Here is a 6,246-nt window from a genome sequence, read left to right on the forward strand (position 1 = left end):
CAGCTATGTAAATGAACATTGATGAGTCTATTTTCATATGGAAGAAACGAAATGGTCATAGGAGTTACATGTTAAGAGATATTAAAGCTATTGTAAGACAGGGCCAGAACGGTTTCTGGGTTCCCTGTCGCAACTTTAAAATTTATTATAAATTATCCAGAAGGAATTAGGAGACATAACTTATATGTACAGATTCCATTTTGAGTCTAGTTTCATTAGAAACAAACGGCACCAGCATTAAAGCCCTGTACAGAGAGATATTCAAGTTATACCGCGCGAAGGTCAGAGCAGTCGATCCCTGTAACATGGGTGACTTTAACTAATAAACTGTACCAATTGGCCCGACCAAAAATTCTAGAAATAAATCCATGGATGGATATATGAGTCTAAATTTAGGGAAAATTTACGAAACCAGTTTCCGAGTTTTGAAACTAGAGATATGATTTTTAAGGCGACAGTGACGCAGTTTTTCCAGCCTGACTGGAAATGTCCAATGGATGGGCAAAACAAGTGAACTTGGCTTGCTAACCCCTCGTGTCCGACACCGGCGATGGTCTCGGGTTCGGGGTGTTACAAAATCTCCTTCTAGTTCTCTTCTAAACCAAGCATGAAGCAAAAATCCTTCCTTTTTCCCTTAGTATTTTCAGCCAAGATTTTGAGAATGGATGAACAATTTTTTTTTCCTTTCTTTTTCCTCTACTCACGGCAACAAAGGGGGGCATCCATGCTCATTTTTTTCATTTCTTTATTTTTTCTACATAATCCACTAACTAAACATGTTGGAAACATGTTCCCTTGCCCATATTCTTGTCATGGCCGGCCACTCACCTTAGGAAGTGGGTTATTTGACATGCAAGGACAACTATTTTCCCACATGTATTAATAGGCCACCTTACAATTGCCTAGCACATTTCTAAATTTTCTCACATAAGTCCTATTTGATAAAAATTCACTTACTATTAACAAAATCCAAACACGAAATTTTCACACATGCATATATACATATAATGAGCATCAATTATGATGGTTAATTATTATTATGACTCGGTTTGGTGGTCCCGAAACCACTTTCCGACTAGGGTCGATTTAGGATGTCACAACTCTCCCCACTTAGAAATTTTCGTCCCGAAAATCTTACCGTAAATAGGCTCGGGTATCGCTCTTTCATAGAGTCCTCAAGTTCCCAAGTGGCTTCTTCCATTCCGTTTTTATGCCACAACACCTTCACTAACGGATTTTCCTATTGCGCAACTCTTTTACTTCACGCCTCATAATGCGAACGGTTCCTCTTCATAGCTCAAATTAGGTGAATCTCAATCTCGATGGAGCAATTACGCGATGGATCAGACCTATATCGTCAAGCATCGAGACATGAAAAACGTTGTGAATCCTTTCGAGCTCGGGGGCAAAATTAATCGATATCGATGGCCCAACTCGTTCGGATACTTCATATGGCCCGATAAACCTCGGACTCAATTTGCCCTTACGACCAAATCTAAGCACCTTCTTCCAAGGTGAAACTTTGAGAAAGACCTTGTCTCCAACCCGATATTCAATATCTTTTCTTTTCAAATCCGCATACGACTTTTGGCGATCCAAGCATCTTTCAAACTTTCACGAATTACTCGAACTTTTGCTCGGCATCCTTAACCAAATCAGCCCGAAGAATTTACCTTCACTAAGTTCACCCGAGAATAATGGGTACGGCATTTACGACCGTATAAAGCCTCGTAAGGCGCCATCTTAATACTTGATTGAAAGCTATTGTTGTAGGCGAATTCAATCAAAGGTAAATACCGTTCCCATGAACCACTAAACTCAAGGATGCAACATCTCAACATATCCTCAAGTATTTGAATTATCCGTTCGGATTGACCATCGGTTTGGGGATGAAAGCGATGCTAAAATGCAGCTTGGTACCCAAAGCATCTTGCAATTTCTTCCAAAATCGCGACGTAAATCTTGGGTCTCTATCCGACACGATAGAAATAGGCACCCGTGTAATCTCACAATCGAGAAACGTACAATTCCGCTAATTTGTCCATTGAAAATCCGTGCGTGCGGGGATAAAGTGAGCCGACTTAGTTAGTCTATCGACAACGACCCAAATCGCATCCTTCTTACTCACCGACAATGGCGGTCCGGATACAAAGTCCATTGTGACTCGATCCCATTTCCATTCGGGTATCATGATCGGTGAAGTAATCCCGATGGCACTTGATGTTCGCTTTCACTTGTTGACATATCGACACCTTGAAACAAATTCGAAATGTCTTGTTTCATACCGGCCACCAAAATTGGCGTTTGGTCATTGTACATTTTAGTACTACCCGGGTGGATTGACATTCGACTACAATGGGCTTCATTTAGAATTATCGAAATAAGTTCAATTCTTTGGAACACACAGACGACTTCAAACCTCAAACAATCGTCATCATCAATTTGAAACTCGATTCCTTGTTCGTAACACACTCAAATTTCCGTTTTGCAAGCAACTCCTCATCAACTTTCTCGAGCTTCCCGAATTTGATGAGCCAACAATGGTTTGGCCTTTAATTCGCTACTAACACATTGTCGGGTAGAATAGACAAGTGTACATTCATCGTCAGAAAGCAAACAAAGGATTTCGACTTAAGGCATCCGCAACCACATTGGCCTTTCCCGGTGATAATCAATAACGAGTTCATAATCTTTTAACAACTCGAGCCATCGTCTTTGTCGCAAATTTAAGTCTCTTTGAGTCATCAAATATTTGAGACTTTTGTGATCCGAATACACTTGGCACTTCTCACCAAATAAGTAATGTCGCCATATCTTTAAAGCGAATACGATGGCGACCAATTCGAGGTCATGGGTTGGATAATTTTTCTCATGTGGCTTTAATTGTCTCGACGATAGGCCACAACTCGACCTTCTTGCATCAATACGCAACCTAACCCAAGTAGGGAGGCATCACTATAGATGACAAACTCTTTGCCGATTCGGGTCAGTACTAGAACCGAGCTTTCGTCAAATGGGTTTTCAATTGGTCGAAACTTTTCGACACTTTTCCGTCCATTCAAATTTGACATCTTTCAAGCGCTTTTGTCATGGGTGTGGCTATCATCGAGAATCCTTTCACAAACCGTCGGTAGTAACCGCAAGCCCCAAAAGCTCCTAACTTCGGTAACATTCCTTGGAGGTTTCCAATCGACTATGGCCAAAATTTTGTTCAGTCCACCGACACCCGATCGGACACCACGTGCCCCAAAAGCTAACCTCTTTCAACCAAAATTCACATTCTTGAACTTTGCGTATAATCGCTTATCTCGTAAGATTTGCAACACTAGCCTCGGTGTTCAAGATGTTCGGTTTCATCTTCGAATAGACCAAAATGTCATCGATAAATACAACTACGAACCGATCCAAGTATGGCCTGAAAATTCTATTCATTAAATCCATAAACACCGAGGGCATTAGTGAGCCCAAACGGCATCACCAAGAATTAGTGAGTGACCGTACCTCGTTCTAAAAGCGGTTTTGGTATGTCCGATTCTCGGACCCTCAACCGATAGTACCCGACCTCAAATCTATCTTTGAAAACACCGAGGCTCCCTTTAATTGATCAAACAAATCGTCAATTCGTGGCAATGGATATTTATTCTTTATCATCACTTTATTGAGTTGACGATAGTCGATGCACAACCTCATGGTTCCGTCCTTCTTCTTCACAAACAATACAAAGTCGCCCCATGGAGAAAAAACTCGATTGAGCGAAACCTCTATCCGTCAATTCTTGCAATTGTACCTTCAATTCCTTTAATTCCGTTAATGCCATACGACACGGGGCTATTGAAATCGGCGTAGTACCCGGTACAACTTCAATGCCAATTCCACTTCTCGAACCGGTGGCAATCCGGTAACTCCTCGGAAAAACATCCAATACTCACAAACCACTGGTACCGATTCGAGTTTCCTTTCCGTCTCTTTACTCCCAAACACATACGCAAGGTATGTTTCACACCCTTTTCACATATCTTGACGGTCATAGAAGATATTATTGTCGGCACTCCTTTTAAATCAAGAGACTCGACTCGGACTACCTCATTATTTGCACTCCTCAAATTAATGGTTTTCCTTTTGCGATCCACCACCATGCATCATGTACGGTCACCAATCCATACCAAGAATAACATCGAATTCATGAAATGGTAGAAGCATCGGATCGGTAGGAAAACAGATTCTCGAATTATTAGGGGCATCTCTTGCACACTTTATCAACAAGCACGTATTGACCCAAAGGGTTTGACACTCGAATTACGAACTCAGAGACTCAACGGTAGAGTCTTCTTTGGATGCTAAGGTTTCACATACATATGAGTGAGTAGAGCCGGGGTCAATCAATGCAATCACAATAGTATCAAAGAGAGTAAAAGTACCGTGATAACGTCGGGGAGGATGCCTCCTCTCGTGCGCGGATGGCATATGCTCTAGCAGAGCACGGGTCTCGGATCGGACGGCCAGATTAGAGGCTCCTCTCGATTACCACCCCTACCTCCAGAGATTCTCGGGGCCTACCTCTAGCCGTCGTTCCACTAGGTCTTGCACCTTGCGTCTTATTCCTCTCATCTAGCTCGTGCAATCTCTAATGAAGTGGTCCTTGAACCGCATCCATAACAGCCCTATTAATGCAGACTTACCCCAACATTCACCTAGGTGTCGTCTTCCACATTGGGGCATTCAGGTCTCTCTTGACGATTATTGCCCACACTAGCTATCAAGTAGCTCGGAGTCCTTCAATGGTCTGGCTCTAATGGAAATTCCCGATCGTCCTCGACTTCTTGGTGTCCTCCCCGAACCTCTTTACAGCCGAGAACGGAGCTTTACTCGTCGATCTTTTACGGTAATCTCTTGCTTCAAATTCAGCCTTCTTCTTCTCCTCCCAAGTTCTTCCGCCTTGCGTGCTCGTTCGACTAGTGTCACGAACTCCTTTATCTCCAAAATTCCCACTAGTAACTTTAACTCTTCATTCAATCCTTCTTCAAATCTTTTGCACATCGCAACCTCATCAGCCACACACTCCCGGCGCATCGACTAAGTCTTACGAACTCATGTTCAGATTCGATATCTGATCATCCGGCCTTGCTTGAGTTCCAAGAATTCCTTACGCTTCGATCGATGAACTGTTGACTAATGTATTTCTTTCAAATTGGATTGGAAGAAATCCCAAGTAACTCGTTCATTTGGGACTATGGAAATTAAAGTCCTCCACCAATAGTAAGTGAGTCTCAACAAGGATATAGCACACTTAAGACATTCGTCGGTGTGCATGATACATCTAACACTCTAATGGTGTTATCGAGCGAACTCGGCCTTTTCGGCATCATCAAGAACTATGGCCTTGAACTCCTCGGCCCCACGCTTCCTAATCAAGTCCACAGTGGTTTACTCACCTCACAGGATCGATGAATCGGAGGCATTGCGGGCTCTTGGGGTGGAGTATTTAAATTCGGGAATGGTTGGACAGCCGGGTTGGTTCGGCATATTATGCTACCCACTCATTCATCATAGTGAAGAAGGCTTGTTTCGCCCCTTCATTTTGATTATTCGCGGATGACCGAGGCTCAACAGCGGTGTCCCTTGCGCAGAGCAGCCGCTACACTTTCAACGCCATCCGCCAAGGGTCTCTCTACCCGGGTTCCATCGCTAATCAAAACAAAAATTTCAACCGTCAAGTCATCACATTATTAAGCACTATCAATTTGGCATGTATAGCTAGACTCACACGCTATGGTAGTCCTAGAACCGACTAAACCATAGCTCTGATACCAATAAAATTGTAACACCCTAACTCGTGACCGGCGCCGTGTCGGACACGAGGGTTAACGAGACAAATCCTCTTAAAGTACCGACCAATTTGGCATTTCTGGACAGGCTGGAAAACTGCGTCACCGTCGCCTTAAAAATCATATCTCGAGTTCCAAAACTCGGAAACTGGTTTCGTAAATTTTCCCTGAATTTAGACTCATATACCCATCCATGGATTTATTTTTAGAATTTTTGGTTGGGCCAATTGGTACAGTTTATTAGTTAAAGTCACCCATGTTACAGGGATCGACTGCTCTGACCTCCGCGCGTTACAACTTGAATATCTTTCTGTACAGGGCTTTAATACTGGTGCCGTTTGTTTCTAATGAAACTAGACTCAAAATGGAATCTGTACATATAAGGCATGACTCCTAATTCTTTCTGGATAATTTATGGTAA

The sequence above is a fragment of the Gossypium arboreum genome, chromosome 2 (assembly GCF_025698485.1).
Source record: "Gossypium arboreum isolate Shixiya-1 chromosome 2, ASM2569848v2, whole genome shotgun sequence".
Taxonomy (NCBI): domain Eukaryota; kingdom Viridiplantae; phylum Streptophyta; class Magnoliopsida; order Malvales; family Malvaceae; genus Gossypium; species Gossypium arboreum.